The sequence below is a fragment of the Pavona decussata genome, unplaced genomic scaffold, assembly GCF_977016875.1.
Source record: "Pavona decussata unplaced genomic scaffold, jaPavDecu1.1 SCAFFOLD_468, whole genome shotgun sequence".
Lineage (NCBI taxonomy): Eukaryota > Metazoa > Cnidaria > Anthozoa > Scleractinia > Agariciidae > Pavona > Pavona decussata.
Genome location: NW_028145806.1, coordinates 421,748 through 441,050, shown reverse-complemented (window position 1 = coordinate 441,050; position 19,303 = coordinate 421,748). Strand labels below are relative to the sequence as shown.

General features: G+C 37.5%; 1 protein-coding gene and 1 pseudogene across 1 annotated transcript in view; one reads left to right on the top strand and one right to left on the bottom strand.

The window, feature by feature from the left end:
• Positions 1-19,303, bottom strand: part of LOC146450308 (calcium-activated potassium channel slowpoke-like) — a 117,083-nt gene that overhangs the window by 15,290 nt on the left and 82,490 nt on the right. The gene's annotated exons all lie outside the window — the stretch shown is intronic.
• On the top strand, positions 7,344-12,542 carry LOC146450312 (uncharacterized; annotated as a pseudogene).

The following is a 19,303-nucleotide window of genomic DNA, read 5'->3' as shown; positions in this document are numbered from 1 at the left end:
GAGAGTCTATACACCAATCATTAAAACAAAGAAATTTGAACAATAGGTTACATTCAAAATTGTACAGAAAAAGAACAAATAAAACGTCTGAGAAAATATAAAATGTAACGATGTGGGCTCTCCAAGATATAACAAATTTTTTACGCCTGGTTGAAATTTTCCATTCGTACTCAAAGAACGCGTTGTTTCAGCTTTCTTCATTGAAATTCATATAGAATTTAAAAACACACGATTATATGAAGAAAAATTTCCAAACTAATTAAAAATCCGCCTCCAAGTTAAACTATCAACTGATTAACATGTCTATGCCAATTCTATGGATCTATGAAAACACGAGGGGTTTCTTGTTAAAATATAGGTACACCAAACATTCGCTAGAATTACTTTGCGTGTTTCAATGCTCCCAAAAAATATCACATAGTCGTAGACTCAAACTGCCTTCTCGATTCGTTTATGTTCGCTAAACAATACTATAAAAACATTTGCGTGTTTTTATTTCAAACCGACATTGCATGAAATTACCAAGTCATGGTAACGAAATGTATCCATTCACGAAGAACATACTCCGGAGAAAATTTTAAAATTACAATCTGGAAAACTTACGAGAGAGTGTTCACATCAATGGGGGCTTTAAGACACCACGACGGCAAAGCCAACGAAAACGTCACTTGAAAATATAACTTCGCGTTACTTGCACTACTTCACGATCATTCCAATTCGATCAACTTGTACAATGTGGTCGTTCTATTGTACTATTGGAACAGAATTGGTAAGAACGACGTTCAAGTTGAGACAGAGGATTACAAATTGACCGTCGTTTGCTCATATTCTCACATAAATGGGGGCTTTAAGACACCACGAAGGCAACGCCAACGAAAACGTCACTTGAAAATATAACTTCGCGTTCCTTGCACTACTTCGCGATCATTCCAATTCGATCAACTTGTACAATGTGGTCGATCTATTGTACTATTGGAACAGAATTGAGAAGAACGACGTTCAAGTGATTTAGTTTGGGGAGACAGACATAATGTAACTTTAATGTCTAGTTTGCAAGTGCTTTAAAATAAGGCGGCTAAAATAATATTAGATCGACCACTGTATTCCTCTGCGTCTGATGCGTTAACTACACTGAAGTAGTTAACACTAGAAAAAAGGCGCTTCCAGCGCCGATGCGTACATGTATATAAATGTCTTAATGGTCTCACACATAACGAATTAACATTAGTCAATCAGCAAGAACAGCATAGTTACAACACAAGAAATAAAGCAAACCTCAAAATTCCATCCATTAAAATAAAAGAAACTGGGGTAAACAAAGAACTGGCTATCATGCTGTAAGTGATTTTAACTCGCTGGACAAAACTATACGAGCCTCTGATAATGTAAATATTTTGAAGCGTCAGATTTTTAATTCATTGATTTAAGTTTTGTATTACACATAAGATACATTAGTTTTTAGTAGCATCTTTTAGCATTTTTATTCATTGTAAATTTTTAATTTTTAATTTTCGAGGTCCTTTTTGTAAACCACTTTTTAGTGAAAAAGTTTCCTCATTAAAGATTGTCATTATTATTATTAAGTTGAGACAGAGGATTACAAATTCACCGTCGTTTGCTCATATCTCCACAAAACCTTAAATTTAGTCATTTCACGTAGTTGTTTTGCCAAGGATGCCCATTTGTACCAAAATTTATAACGCACGTGCAGGGCATTGTTTTGTTCATTTAATGTTATTGTTTTATGACGTTCTTGTTGCCGCCGTTGTCGTATCTGCTTAAACTCCCTAATGATTAAAACAAAACGTCTTTTATGGGGTTACAGTACAAAACATCAACACTCACATTAATACCAACACATCATCACAATGCAGACACGAAGGATATTACTAGCACAGAGGACACAGCTAGGCACATTCCCGCGCTACGGAAATACGGTCTCCAATACAAGTTTTGCTATGGGTACCCTGTATTCCACCTTTTCAGTATTTTAAAGGGTATTTTTCTTTACAAAGCATCAACAATCACTTTAATACCAACACATAATTACAATGCACAAACGAAGGACATTAAGATACAGACATGAAATAAATTACTCTTTGAGTAGCATTAGCTAAGGACATTCCCGCGCTACGGAAATCCGTTCTCCAATAATAATTTTTCTATGGGAAACCTTGTATTCCATCGTTAAAATATTTTGAAGGGTATTTCTCTTTACTTAAGAATGAATCCTAGAAAAATTGTATATTTCAAAGGTTTGTTTATGATATTTCCTGAAATCATAATCAGAACATAAAATCTATCCCTTTTTAAAGCCTTGTTTTAAAGCAAGATATTTAAATAATAGGCTATATTCATATGTACAGATTGAGAACAAATGAAACGTCTTAGAAAATTTGAAATGTAACCTTGTTGTCTGGTTAGAAATTTGCTGTCGGTATTCATAGAATACGTCGTTTTGGTTTAAAGCGGCTATCAATAACACGCGACCTATCGCCTTCAAAAGACTCCGATAAAGTTGCGTTTTGGTGGACGTCAATCATAGAAAAGCCGTTGAAATTATTTTGAATTCTGAGACAATTTCAAGACAACAAAACCAAGAAATTGACAGTTTTATCCGCTGACGGATGGTAAACACGAAAGTTGATTTCCAAGCCAGATTATCTAAAAAAATAGGCAACGTTTAGACGAAGCCGTATTTTTTAATGAAACATTTGAAATCTCTACACCTGATAATCAGCGATGCGAGCAAGTGAGCAAATTATCACGTGCAGTCAAAATTGAAATTTTTAATTCAAAAATACCTTTTATTTGCGCTTGATCCTGGCTCGAGAATCAATTTAAATAAAGTTTACCTTCTCTTAGCGAGGTAAAATTCTTAGTGTCTTGCCGGGTTACCTTGGAATCTTGTCAGAATTCAAACTAATTTCAACGGCTTTTGTTTGATTGACGTCCACCAAAACGCAACTTTATCCGACTCTTTTGAATGCCGCAGGTCGCGTGTTATTGGTAACCGCTGTAAGCTTTCTTCAAGGAAATTGATGAAGAACTTAAAAATACACTATTACATGAAGGAAAATGTACAAACTTATAAAAATCCCTTTAAAGTTGAATTATTAACTAATTAAAGTAACAGGAATCAAAATATTTCCGTTGTCGAAGAAATTACACTAGAAAAAATACCACCTTGGAAGCTGCAGATTGAACGTTCACAGGTTACGGTACAAACCGCCAACACTCACTGCAATAGCAAAACGTCATTACAACGCACGCTCGAATCACAGTGACTAGCTTCAAAGACAAAACATACAGACATGAAATAATCTACCCTTTGGGTACCAACTGCCAAGCACATTCCAAATGAAGCACAAAACCTGTTTCTGATAAGAATCTCGCTTTCAGCTTTTAAAGAAGCCTGTCGGGAGATTATTTTCTCTTCTTCAATTTGTGATCATTTACAGTTTATTCAATTCTCGTTGGCTAGGCCTGTTCATGTTTGATCACTTGAAGCAGCCGACAAAATACTGCTGCTTGCTTGAAGAATTAAACAGGTCACAGTGAATTGAAATTCATATCAAAGCGTCCCCCCTCGTTTCAGAAACACAAAGTTATCACTTTCTTAGATTTTATTGTCGTGTTTCATTGCCTGAGAAGCGTGATGAGGAAAACGGTCACATAGTCGTAGCTCCTCGGCTCCTTCACGCTCGCTAAACAATCCTACAAAATCATTTGCAATAGCGTGTTTTTATGCCAAAAACGGATAAAACATGAAATTACCAAGTCACGGTACGAAAATGTTTCCATTTGCGAAGAAATTTCGCTGAGAGTCTTCACATCAATGATTAAAACAAAGAAATTTAACAATAGGCTATATATTCATAATTTTACAGATAAAGAACAAATGAAACGTCTGAGAAAATATGAAATGTAACCATGTGGACTCTTCAAGTATAACTGATTTTTCATGCCTGGTTGGAAATTTTACCGTCGGTACTCAAAGAACATGATGCTTCGGTTTTCTTCATGGAAAGTGATATAGAATTTAAAAACAAATGATTATATGAAGAAAAATTTACAAACTAATTGAAAATCCGCCTTTAAGTTAAATCATTAACTGATTAATCTATGCCAATTCTATGGATTTATGAAATTGTTAAAATGTAGGTACACCAAACATTCGTTAGAAATAATTTGAGTTTTTCAATGCCCAAAAGAAAAATATATCACATAGTCGTAGCCTCAAAATGCCTTGTCGGTTCGTTTATGTTCGCTAAACAATACTATAAAATCATTTGCGTGTTTTTATGCCAAACAGACAAAACATGAAATTACCAAGTCATGGTAACAAAATGTATCCATCCGCGAAGAACTTTCTCCAGAGAAAATTTTAAAATTTCAATCTGGTAAGCTGCCGAGAGAGTGTTCTCATCAATGGGAACGACAACCACGACGGCAACGCCAACGCCAACGAAAACGCCACTTGAAAATATATTTTCGCGTTACTTGCGCTTCATTCATCGCGATCATTCCAATTCGTTCAACTCGTACAATGTGGTCGATCTATTGTACTTTTGGGAACAGATTTGGTAGGAACGACGTTGAAGTTGAGATAGAGGATTACAAATTCACCGTCGCTTGCTCACATTCTCCACGAAACCTTAAATTTAGTCATTTCACGTAGTTGTTTGCCGAGGATGACCAAGAAATGTACAAAAATTTATAACACACGTGCAGGGCATTATTTTTTTCATTTAATCTTATTGTTTTATGACGTTCTTGTTGCCGTCTTCGTCGTATCTGCTTAAACTCCCTAATGATTAAAACAAAACGTCTTTTATGGGGTTACAGTGCAAAACATCAACGCTCACATTAATACCAACACATCATTACAATGCACAAACGAAGGATATTACTAACACAGAGGACACAACAAGATACAGACATGAAAGAATTTACTCTTTGAGTACCAACAGCTAAGGATATTCCCGCGCTACGGTAATAATTTTGCTATGTGATACCTTGTATTCCATCTTTAAAGTATTTTGAAGGGTATTTCTTTTTCCTTAAGAATGAATCCCTAGAACTGAATTGTATATTTCAAAGGTTTGTTTATGATATTTCTTGAAATCATAACCAGAGCATAACATTTATCCCTTTTTAAAGCTTTTTTTTAAAGCAAGATATTCAAAATATAGGCTTTGTACAAATAAAGAACAAATGAAACGTCTGAGAAAATTTGAAATGTAACCTTGTTGACTGGTTAGTTATTTGTTGTTGGTATTCAAAGAACACGTCGTTTCGGTTTAAGCTTTCTTCAAGGAATTTGATGAAGAACTTAAAAATACACTATTATATGAAGGAAAATGTACAAACTTATAAAAAGTCCCTTTCAAGTTGAATTCTTAACTAATTGAAGAAACTGGAATCAAAATATTTCCGCTGTCGAAGAAATTACACTAGAAAAAATACCACCTTGGAAGCTGAAGATTGAACGTTCACAGAATACGGTACACACCGCCAACACTCACTGCAATAGCAAAACAACGTCATTACAACGCACGCTCGAATCACAGTTACTAGCTTCAAAGAAACAACATACAGACATGAAATAATTTACCCTTTGGGTACCAACTGCCAAGCACATTCCAAATGAAGCACAAAACTGTTTCTGATAAGAATCGCGCTTTCAGCTTTTAAAGAATTAAGCTTGGTTGGAACTTGGTTGGATATTTTCTTTTCATCAGTTTGTGATCATTTCCAGTTTATTGAATTCTCATGGGTTGGCCTGTTCATGTTTGATAACTTGAAGTAGCCGACAAAAAAAATACTGCTGCTTTCTTCAAGAGTTAAACAGGTCACAGTAAAGTAAAATTCATATGAAAGCGTCTCCTTCGTTTAAAAAAAAACACTTTTCTAGAATTTATTGTTACGTATCATTGTGCTAGAGACGCACGCTGAGGAAAATGTCACATAGTCGCAGTTTCTCGGCTCTTTCTGGCTCGCTAAACAATCCTACAAAATCATTTGGGTGTCTTTTTCCCAAAAACTGATTGAACATGAAATTACCAAGTCACGGTACGAAATGTTTCTATTTGGGAAGAAATTTCTCTTCAGCAAAATACCACTCTAGAAAGCTGACGAGAGAGTGTATACACCAATGATTAAAACAAAGAAATTTTAACAATAGGCTACATTTATAATTGTACAGATAAAGAACAAATAAAACGTCTGAGAAAATATGAAATGTAACCATGTGGGCTCTCCAAGATATAACAAATTTTTTACGCCTGGTTGAAATTTTCCATTCGTACTCAAAGAACGCGATGTTTCAGCTTTCTTCATTGAAATTCATATAGAATTTAAAAACACACGATTATATGAAGAAAAATTTCCAAACTAATTAAAAATCCGCCTTCAAGTTAAACTATCAACTGATTAAGAGGGTGTCTTTTGTAAAACCACCCACTCGAATTTCGCATCAAAATCAATCTTGCCTGAAACTCTGGCAAATGAAAGCCTACACCAAAGCAAGAAATAAGCAGGTTTGGTTTGGTTCAAAATGATCTTGTGCTCGCGCTGCGAGCCGTTAAAAATTTTGCCCCGTCTGGGGGGAAAGTGACATCCCGAAAATTGAAAATTAGGCATATTTCGTAGCGCTGTAAAATATTTTATTCGCAACAGCTAACCACACATTTTACATCAAATTACTCATAAACCTTTCTAGTTTTCTAACACAGCAACAATTTTTCTCTTAGTGCAGATAGAAAGGCAATATTAAGCGTATTATGGACCCCCTCTATTGGCCATCGAACGAAGGCTGGAAATGGCCTTAGTTTAGAAGCCAATTTCTAAAATTTGGGACGTAGCTGAAAGCTCTAGGTTATACAGCCGTAAAGTGTAGTCATTTAGTGGCAAAACTATGCAAAAATCCCTGTACGATTTCAGTATTTTAAAAGTTATGACCGTTTGTATCAGCCCATGTGCGAGCTTTCACGGTACTTCCGCCTACTTTCAAATTCCCTAATCACAAGCAGATTTTGTCATAGACACGACTTACCTGCTTCGCAACTGGAGATAATTTCCAAATTTCCCCATTTTCTAATCCCTCAGATGTTTGAATTCCATAAAAGATCCAGTAAATAGGCAGCTGTAGGTTTCAAAACTTTAGAACAACTTCCATCGGGTCGCTTGTTAACGGACCACAGTTCGAACTCCCGATATATATCTTCTAGAGACTTCAGCTAAGAGCAGCAAGAGGTCATATTTCTTGGAGAGTCGGAAAATGAACTATACAGTTCTGCTGTTTAGAAAGAAAATTGAAATTTGGCTTCAATTTCGACGAAATGTTGAGAAATAACTCCCATTTTGATTACCGAAAGATCGATTGCTTCCGTGATGCGGTTTCTACAGAGGTCCGCTATCCAGATGTATCGCGGACAACACATCGTTTTCGATGAAAGCTTTATTACTTAGCACGTTTGGCTTTTTCTGTTACTGAAATGGAATGCAAATGCTTATTTGAGACCAGAGGGGAGTCAGTGTGCAGTGATTCCGCTGTCAAGTTGATGAAGCTGTCTGTGTGCAGAAGTAATATTGATGACTAGTTACAAGCATGGCACCTCAGTCAGATTCAAGGAACCTTGCAAGAATATGAGCTTATCATCAGTAGGTCAGGACTGCCTCACGACCTTTCTTCAGATCAGCTTCAGCAGCTATGGATCTGTGAGAAGCACAGAAGTGACATGGGGAGAAACTGGCGGCCGCGTCGCACCTGTCAGTACCCCCTGCATTCCGGCAGAAAAAAGAAACTCAGGACCAGAAATGCGGTTAACCCTGTCATGTCTAAGGAAATCAACACTATCTACGGAAAACAAGTCCCAGTAGGATCCTGTAAGTCAATCTCCGCCGCAAACGATGAAAATTTTTGTTACAACATTGTTCCCCAAATGTTTCCCTTAGTATGCGCGCATGAATGAAATTGCTACGGAGGCAAAATTTGTTTCCAAGAAGCAAGAGATATACCTGACTTTGTAATAATATTTTCGGGCAAGTTGACAAGGCTCGAAAGTAAAAAAAAAAGGAAAGAAAAGAAAAAGAAACAAGCCACCTTTCGCGACAAAAGTTCTGTGGTCATGAAAACAAACATGATATCGAATTACACTTTTGCACGAAATTTGCATAAGTCTGACCTTGTTTCGTGGCATGTTTAATTTCGCAGAAGTTGTGGAACTTTTTTACATTTACGCTACATAATTATATTAAAAGAAGACAAAAATATAGCGTTTTTTTACAAAGGAAATTGTTCTGATTGGAAACATTTCATTCCAACAAATCGCTGTTTTATATGGCTAAATTACGCGCTAATCTCGTATCACGCAACATGAAACAGGAATTTGTTCCTGTTCAAAATGAACTTTGGCTATCAAATAGTCCCCAAATGGAAACTACTGCAAATCTTTAGCCGCAACTTATCAGTCGCAATTTCGAGCCCTGGCAGCCAGCAATGTTACAAAAACAGGTTCCATCTGCTAGTTTATTAGGTTATAATTAGGAATCCGGACTGTGGACTGTGGACTATGGATTTTGTTTATAAAATATGCAGGGTAGTGCAATTGATTGAACAGACATTTCTTTAATTTACTACGTTGCAAAGTTCAAATTTTCAAATGTAGTATACATCTTTGGAGAGAACGTCGGGTTGACATACGGCGAACTGGGGTAGGCGGTTAGCCTGTACTGTTCATTTCAATACTCGGATGCATAATAAGGTAGCGTTCTTCGGAATTTGTCCCATAGCCTAAAATTACGACTAAACTCATGTCTGAAAATGTAATCATTTTTGAATACATTGCGTGCCTATCTTCTTTGTTTGGTTTGTGTTACGTTCCTCAATGAGTTTCGATTTTCATTCCTTTCCAAGCGCTGTATTGCTTATTTTTTACTGTGCTTTTCAGTGATTTGTGTATCTTGCTCTAACCTACACAAAATCAAGCTTGATGAAAACATGGCTTGGATTCAGGGGCAGCAGCTGGCCCAGGAAAGTAATGAACAGAAGGATGAGCCTTCAAAGGTGATGTTTGCTCGTATGAATGAAGCCAATTTATCATATTACTAAGTAACCTGCCTTCGCTATTATGGAAAACGCTTGCGAACAAGACTTTCTTTCGAAGTTTATTTCTTCTTAGCGGTTGTTAATAAAACAGCAGTATTTATTTTGAGGTTATTTACAGGGGAGTATAATGTTGTTTATAGTGGTCACGGTCTGTGATAAAACCTTACAATGGATCAATAAGTGAAGATAGGTTATAATGTTTTTTTACTACTCCCTCAGACTCGCTAAACGTATCGCAGCCATGAATCTTACATTAGTCACGTCAACCCCTGCTATAACACCAGCTCGACCAAACGAAGCTGCCTGCACAGCTGAGTGGACTTTAGAGTATAGACCCGGTTCGAACAGTCAGAGCTCCGAAGACGATGAGGTAGCTGAAAGTGCTGGCGAGTCGGCAATATCAGCGTTCAATGCTGCTATGGAGAATCTGAACCAAGTGGCAACCAATGCTGGTCAGGTCAGTCCCTTAACGTCCCAGCTGAAGACCACTTGGGATGAGGCAAGGGGAGACGAGAAAGAAGTGTGCATTGATAAGGCCACTGAAGCCTGTAGTCTCGTGTGCGATGTCATAGCACCAAAGGCTGGACAGGAGCTATTTCAATCCTGTTTCTCACCAGATAAAGAGACCAACTATGGAGAACTTATATCACTAATACAGGCCTATAGCAATGCTACGACAAGAAACGTGAAGACCCAGATTCTGAGCCTATATGCATATCGATATCCAGTCAAGAAGATTCAGAAGATCCATGAACCTTACGCCAAGTTGACAGAGTGGCAAATCAGACGCGCCAGAGCTCATGCGAGAGACTGTGGTCCAGGATCCTTAGTAGAAAAATCGCCGTCCCATCGAGTTCGACTGCCACCAGTGAAACTTGACCATTTTTTAGACTTTGTCAACCGCCCCTACTTCTATCAAGATGTGGTGTTCGGTACAAGGAAACTGAGGCTCACTAGTGGCGAGAAGATCACAATCCCAAATGTCATTCGCAAAGTCACAAGGTCAACAATGGTCAAGCAGTACCTTCAGTTCTGCGAAGAAGAACAATTCGATCCACTAAGCCGTGCGACTCTATTTCGCATTCTCGAGGTAAGGGAAGCTTCCCAACAAAAGTCCCTTAGTGGCTTGGACAACACAGCAGCCGACGGGTCAGCGGCGTTTGAGCGTTTGTCGAATAGTAGACGAACTTGACCAAATAGGCCTGGAGAAGAGCGCGGCCGATGAATTGCGTACATCCCTTCGAGACGGTAAAAAATATTTCAAAACTAATTACCAGAGTCACTGCGAGGATGATGAAAGCCAATGTCCCGACCACTGTCGTAAATTTGGACTGAGTGATCCCAATGATCGCGATTTACAAGAACAATGTTCCCACGAACATACGCTTTGCTGTCCTAATTGCGATGACGTCACTTCTTGTTTGAGCAAGATGCACCTGATTGTCAAGGATGACAGAACCTTGAACTTTTATAGCAAAGAACAACAAGATGACCTGCTGGACGATATCCAGAAGGCTTCGGAGACCATTATCCAATGGAAAGCTCACATTATGAGATCTGTCAACCAAGAATGCGCAAAGCAAGATATCCTCGCAAAGCTTGACCCAAGCTCGTGTCTCATTGTGGTAGATTGGGCAATGAAGTTTCTGCAACTGCGCTACAGAGAGAAACAAAGCGACTGGCTTGGAAAAAGAGGGCTGAGTTGGCACATCAGTAGCGTGATATCTCGAAGCCAGTCTGGAACGACTGAAGTCATCTCTTACGCGCACTTATTCGACCAATGTACGCAGGACTGGTACGCAAGGACTGGTACGCAGTGACATCAATTCTAGAAGACCTGCTCAACCTGCTGAAAATCGACAATCCTTTGCTCGAGAGAGTCTTCTTAAGGTCAGATGAAGCTGGTTGTTATCACAACAGCTCCTTGTTAGCCGCTATGAGAGATGTCGCGAACAGAGTTGGCGTTGCAGTCGATAGTTACCATTACTCGGAGCCGCAGTCTGGAAAGGATATCTGTGATCGCATCCTTTGCCCAATGAAGTCCTCGATCCGTACTTACTGCAATGAAGGTCACGACGTTCTAGCTGCTCTGGACATGAGACAAACACTAACGCAACACCCAGTGAAGGGAACAACCGCCGCAGTCAGCATTGTGAACGAGTCTAAGAAGACCTTATCTGTAAACAAGATAGACAATAGGCCATTTTGCAGTTGTGTACTTAGTGACCTGGTCTTGAATTGAAAGCGAGGCTGGGGTTGACCTTGTTTTGATACAGACCTCACTGCTTTTCATATGTAAATGCAAATAGTTAGCATAAGAACAGTATGATCTACATATGAAAAGCAGTGAGGTTTGTACCAAAACAAGGTCACCTCCAGCCTCGCTTAGAATCCAAGACCAGGTCACTAAGCGCACAACTGTAAAATGGGCTATTTCAGTAGCTTCCACAATTTCCAATATGAAGATTCGGGGCATGCGAATTTGGAAATGTTATGGTATCGGTAACGGGAAGTACATTCCGTATGACAAGATATATACGAAGCACCAGGACCCAACAGTGCTAAAAACCATAGAATCTCAAGGGTTTTACGATCCTCCGGATAAGCGGGAAGTCAAGCATCGGTCAGAAACCAGCAAGACAAATGAGAGTCCGATACCACTGTTCGAATGTTCTTTGCTTGAATGTGTTGAGGATTTCGAAACGTTTGCGCAGCTAGAGCTACACCTGGACGTTGGGAAGCATACTGTTAGCAAGTTCAACCAGTATGACTGGGCACTCAAATTCTCATCCGTAAATACAGCTGATAGCAAGAGCAGTTCGTCAGTTCCAGGGCGCCACAAACCTTTCAAGAAGACACTACTGCTAGCTCACCTCTACAAACAGGGTGGGCCCTGAGCAAACCCAGGATTAACGTTAGATTTTCAGAGAAAGTTAAAGAGTACCTTACAGCACGGTTCATGCTTGGAGAAAGAACCGGGCGCAAGGCCGATCCTACCCAAGTTGCAGCAGACATGCGAAACACCAGAAATGAATCGAATGAGCGTGTGTTCACTAGAGCCAAATGGTTGACGAAGACTCAAGTCCAGAGCTTTTTCTCGCGGCTAGCAGCAACGCGTCGCAAAGGTCAGGGTGTTGTTGGAATGTCGGTGGATGATGAGGAAGATGTCGAATGCTTGAAGGAAACTGCTGACAGACAAGATCTGGTAGACATGGTAAACAGCGAAATCAACGTCTCGCATCCCATCTGTTACGACACCTATGACCTCTGTGAACGTTATCACAGCAACACACTCCAAGAATTTAATGTGGCCATGTTGAAGACCATCTGTGTTTACTTTGAGATCCATGTAAAATCGAGAGACAAAAAGAAAGTTCTCATAGACAAACTGTCTGATATGATCAGCGAATGTGAGTGTGTTACTCACTAGAACCATCACACTCACATTCGCTGATCATATCCGATAGTTTGTCACCGGTCCATGTCGTAAGGCTATGGAGCTACCTAGCCACATCATTCTGTAGTGTGGAAAATGTACAGTTGAGTTCAGCGTCACAGCTGTAGTGGCCTCCGTCACATTAATTGTGTTTGCAAGATACGAATACCTGTAACATATTCTATGATGATATATATATACTCTTAGCGGAAAATCATTCAGTTGAAGTATGCTGTATAATGGTTTATTATCTGTTGCGTGGTAGTTTGACAGCATTGTTTCTTAGAACAACTTTAAAAAATTTGAAACATCTCAAAACAACACTGATAGCATGTTAATTTTCACCAAGAAGCTGACCACTTAACTGACTGTCAGGTCTGTGAACTCAGCAGAATCAAAAGGAACAGCGAGTTCAGGACATTTCATAGCTATGGACAGCACCGTCATCTGACTGTACAGTTTATATTTGGTCACTTGTATCTGGTGCTACAGAGGCGGATCCAGGGTTGAAGGGGCCACTATGAGTGGTTAAAAACGGTGCAAATATCTTATTTATAATGTTAATTTTCAAACGTTCCTGGCGGGCATGTCCCCCTGGACCCCATATGGACTCATACCGACTGACAACCACCCCGCCCCTCCCCCACCCCCACCTTGTCAAATCCTGGATCCGCCCCTGTAACACTGAACAAAATATTAGTGTGTTGTTGTAAACCCAGCATGATTTTCGGTCTCATTAGTACGCATCTGGCCATTTCAAGGTAACAATCGGGCCCCAGAGTCCGCAGACTCTTTGTATGTGGTTAGTCGCCTCGGTGGCGAGGCTGGCGAAATTGTGACTTTTTCAAAGCTGAGTGAGGCTCAACTTTTTATATTTGTGCAAACCGTTTATATCTTTTTCTCTTAACGACAGTGGGAATCCACCTTAAAACAAGGTAAAGAGCGCAAGGTACATTGCATACTTTGCACATACGGTGATAACGAAAAATAAAATATGGGGACGTAACAACCACCATATATGAAGTACCTACCTTCAGAAGCAGCAATCACAACAGTGTTCAATTATTTAGTGATCTAAATAGCGAGATTTCTTCGAAATTTAGGCCCTTATATTTCAATTTTCTTTCTAAAGTCCGGAATTAAGTAGTTTATTGTCTGATTCCCGGAGACATTTAGCTCTGAGCTGATGCATTAGTAAGATGTTTATCGCGAAATGTGGTCATCTGTTCGAGCTGTGGTCTGTTGACAAGCGACCCGATAGAGGTTGTTCTAAAGTTTTGAGACCTACAGCTGCCTATTTACTGGATCTTTTATGGAATTCAAACATCTGAGGGATTAGAAAATGGGGGAATTTGGAAATTATCTCCAGTTGCGAAGCAGGTAAGTTGTGTCTATGACAAAATCTGCTTGTGATTAGGGAATTTGACAGTGGGCGGAAGTATCGTGAATGCTTGCACATGGGCTGATACAAACGGTCATAACTTTAAAAATATTGAAATCGTACAGGGGTTTTTGCATAGTTTTGCCACTAAATGACTATACTTTACGGCTGTATAACCTAGAGCTTTCAGCTAGGTCCCAAATTTTAGAAATTGGCTCCTAAACTAAGGCCATTTCCAGCCTTCGTTCGATGGCCAATAGAGGGGGTCCATAATACGCTTAATATTGCCTTTCTATCTGCACTAAGAGAAAAATTGTTGCTGTGTTAGAAAACTAGAAAGGTTTATGAGTAATTTGATGTAAAATGTGTGGTTAGCTGTTGCGAATAAAATATTTTACAGCGCTACGAAATATGCCTAATTTTCAATTTTCGGGATGTCACTTTCCCCCCAGACGGGGCAAAATTTTTAACGGCTCGCAGCGCGAGCACAAGATCATTTTGAACCAAACCAAACCTGCTTATTTCTTGCTTTGGTGTAGGCTTTCATTTGCCAGAGTTTCAGGCAAGATTGATTTTGATGCGAAATTCGAGTGGGTGGTTTTAAAAAAGACACCCTCTTAACATGTCTATGCCAATTCTATGGATCTATGAAAACACGAGGGGTTTCTTGTTAAAATATAGGTACACCAAACATTCGCTAGAATTACTTCGCGTGTTTCAATGCTCCCAAAAAAATATCACATAGTCGTAGACTCAAACTGCCTTCTCGATTCGTTTATGTTCGCTAAACAATACTATAAAATCATTTGCGTGTTTTTATTTCAAACCGACATTGCATGAAATTACCAAGTCATGGTAACGAAATGTATCCATTCACGAAGAACATACTCCGGAGAAAATTTTAAAATTACAATCTGGAAAACTGACGAGAGAGTGTTCACATCAATGGGGGCTTTAAGACACCACGACGGCAAAGCCAACGAAAACGTCACTTGAAAATATAACTTCGCGTTACTTGCACTACTTCACGATCATTCCAATTCGATCAACTTGTACAATGTGGTCGATCTATTGTACTATTGGAACAGAATTGGTTAGAACGACGTTCATGTTGAGACAGAGGATTACAAATTGACCGTCGTTTCCTCATATTCTCACATCAATGGGGGCTTTAAGACACCACGACGGCAACGCCAACGAAAACGTCACTTGAAAATATAACTTCGAGTTCCTTGCACTACTTCGCGATCATTCCAATTCGATCAACTTGTACAATGTGGTCGATCTATTGTACTATTGGAACAGAATAGGCTATTTTACAGTTGTGTGCTTAGTGACCTGGTCTTGGATTGGAAGCGAGGTTGGGGGTGACCTTGTTTTGATACAGACCTCACTGCTTTTGATGTGTAAATGCAAACTAGTTAGCATAAGAACAGCATGATCTACATACGAAAAGCAGTGAGGTTTGTATCAAAACAAGGTCACCCCCAGCCTCGTTTACAATCCAAGGCCAGGTCACTTAGCACAGAACTGTAAAATGGCCTATTGGTAAGAACGACGTTCAAGTTGAGACAGAGGATTACAAATTCACCGTCGTTTGCTCATATTCTCCACAAAACCTTAAATTTAGTAATTTCACGTAGTTGTTTTGCCAAGGATGCCCAACTGTACCAAAATTTATAACTCACGTGCAGGGCATTGTTTTGTTCATTTAATGTTATTGATTTATGACGTTCTTGTTGCCGTCGTCGTCGTATCTGCTTAAACTCCCGAATGATTAAAACAAAACGTCTTTTATGGGGTTACAGTACAAAACATCAACACACATTAGTAGTTAGATATATGAGGGTATCAACCCACGTTTCAAAAAATGATAAAAAATCCCATACAAATCCTTATAAACCCCATAAACCACACATTATCTCACCCCAATAACTACATAAAATACTATTTCAGCCTTTGAATTCAACCACGGAGACGTCAAAAACCTAAAAACCTAAATTTAGCTTTTGACCTAAAAACCTAAATTTTCCTTGCTTTTTTCAAAACTGGTTTAAACCGGTTATTCAATTTTATGTAACCTTATTTATATGAACAACCAATTTGATCACAATGATAAAACATATTTTATTCATCCAACATTTGAAAATTACGGAGCCTCAGTTGATGGTTATATAATCAATCGTAAAAGATTAGAACCTAGAAAAGGATATTTGTCTGAGAATGGCTATTATATAATTTCTCCGGGACGTAACAATACATGCCCCGCTCATCGATTCGTCTATGAGGCCGTAAATCAGACACATATTTCTCCTGGATTGCAAATAAATCACATTGATTCCAATCGCCAGAACAATTCAATTGTAAATTTGCAATTGGTTACAGCCTCTGAAAATATGAAACACATGCACAAAGCCAGAAAAGAATTTTTGAACAGCTCTTACTCTGAAGATGAATTGAGAGTTGTCAATAGATTAATGGAATTTCCACCAATGGAAGACAATGATTGCGAGTTTACACGCACAGAAAATAAAATAATCAATAAGATGTTTTACAGAATGTGTAACGATTTGGATGACAAAGATTTTCCACTCTACAGGGATTAATCATCAATGAATACAAGGGTTGTTTGGCTATATTTGATGTATTTTTTGGGGTCAATTTGGTCATGAATTTGAAAACCTTAACGATATAAAGCGATAATTATAGATACTATTATAGAAGAAATGAAAAAAAATCAAAAATCTGAAAATCAACTTTTGGATTCTTCTGCTGGTGAAAATTCATCAACACAAATTCCAGCCACAAACACTGTTATTTATGATGGAAAAACATATTTTTGTCATCCAATTTACCATAATTATGCTGCCTCAAAAGATGGTTACATTATTAATTGCAAGAGATTGAAACCAAGAAAAGGAAGATTAAGATTAGATGGTTATTTGGGAACATCTGTTTGCAATCAAAATAGTAAAAAACAATATCAAGCTCATCGTTTTATTTGGGAAGCTGTTAATCAACAAATAATACCTGATGGATATCAAATACACCATATAAATAATGATAAACAAGATAATGCAATTGATAATCTTGAACTTGTAACTCGACAACAAAATATGATATACGAAGGAAAAAATAGACTTGGTAAAAAAATATCCAAAAAACAAAATGTTCTAATTGAATGTGAAAAATTTTATTATCACCAAATTTATACAAACTTTGGAGCCAACAAATATGGCCAAATATTTAATAAAAAAACCAAGAGATGTTCAATTGGATTTAAAAAATCATCTGGATATAGACAGATTCGGTTATCACAAATTGGATTACCTGAAAAACACTTTTATGTTCATCGATTAGTTTATGAAATATTCAATGGTCCAATTCCTGATAAAATGCAAATTAATCATATTGACTCCAATAAACAAAATAATTGCATAGATAATTTAGAAGTAGTTACTAGATCAGAAAATGCTAAACATGCTTTTGCAGCCAGAAAATATAAAACAAAGATTGAAATTACAACTGATAAGCCCATTGAATCAATCAAAATGGAAATTAAATTGGAGGAATCAGAAGACGAGTTTACAGAAGATGAAAAACAAAAAATTGATAAAAAATACAATACAATTATTGAAAAAATCAAAATGGGTAAATTTCCATACAAAAAACAACTTCAAGAACATTTACCAAACATAGAATTTTGGTGATTTTTGTAGTTTAGTTTGTAGTTAGTGACCTTAGATTTCATGAAAAATAAATGGAATTTGAGGCCATGTTGCCACAAAACAGAAACAAATCAACGAAGCCGTCAGTCCTTCCACAGATGACTGGCATGGATGTTGCCTCCAGTCTTCATCCATTAGCAAATCTGGAATCACAAAATAAAAATAATATAACATATAATATTATGAACAAAAATAATTTATCAAAATTAACGAAAGATCAATTAATAGCATTATTATTGGAAAAACAAAAACCGGTTCCAATGCCGAGAACCAAGAAAGTGAAACCAATACCCTATCCACGAAAATCAGTCAAACAAATGGTAAAAGATTACGAGAATACAATCATTAAGCCGCCAATGCAATTCAGAGATCGACCAATTGTTCAACCAAGAAACAACATTATTCCACCTCCGATTCAATTTGCTGATAAACCCAAAGCAGCACCAAGGACTAAGAAAATGGCTCCAGTTCCAACACAAAGAACTCAAATCACAGAAGTTGCAAGAGCATTCAAGGGATATAACAAATCTTATGAAGTTGGAATTAAAAATGAAACAGATCCTTTGATTCAAATGAGTTCAACCAGATTAGCGATAGCTCATTTTATGAAACAATTATTAACTCAAATGAAAGGAATTAAATTTATTGAAACTTTGACAATTTATTTTGAACAACAAAAAGGAAACCAAACTGTCTCCAGAATTGGATATTTTAATAGTAAACCAAAAACAATAACTAATGCCAATGATTTTCAAGAATCTTTGGATGTTAATGTTGAACAAATTATGAATGATATTCACAAATGGATTAGTGAAGGTTCAGCTTGGATAATTAAATCAATCAATGGACATTACATTAATATTATCAAATATGAGCCTCTTACTGGAAGTTCTTACATTAAACTTCCAACTGAACTACAACATAACAAAAGTGGATTGATTAATCTAAAGAATAAAGACAATGAATGCTTTCGTTGGTGTCACGTTAGACATTTGAATCCACGAGAAAATAATCCACAACGAATCAAAAAAACTGACAAAGCATTTATGCCACAATTGAATTACCAAGGAATTGAATTCCCAGTTTCCATCAAACAATACAACAAAATTGAAATCCAAAACAGTATCAACATCAATGTTTTTGGTTATGAAAACAAACAAACTTATCCAATTTATGTGTCCAAAGAAAAGTTTGAGAATGTGATGAATCTATTGCTAATCTCAGAAGACGAAAACAAACATTACTGTCTTATCAAAGATTTTAATAGATTTATGTATCGAAAAACAAGAAATAAAAATAAAAAAACATTTTTGTATGCATTGCCTTCAATGTTTCTCCAAGGAAGAAATATTGTTGAAACACAAGGAAGTATGTATTGAAATCAATGGTGTACAATCAATCAAAATGCCCGAAGTTGGTTCCAAAATAGAATTCAAAAATTTTAATAAACAAATGCAAGCGCCATTCGTGATTTATGCTGATTTTGAAGCAATCACTGAACCAATTCATGGTTGTAATCAATCTAACCAACAATCTTTTACTGAAGCTTATCAAAAACACACTGATTGCGGTTATGGTTACAAAGTTGTTTGCTGCTATGATGACAAATATTCAAAACCAATAAAATATTATCGTGGAGAAAAAGC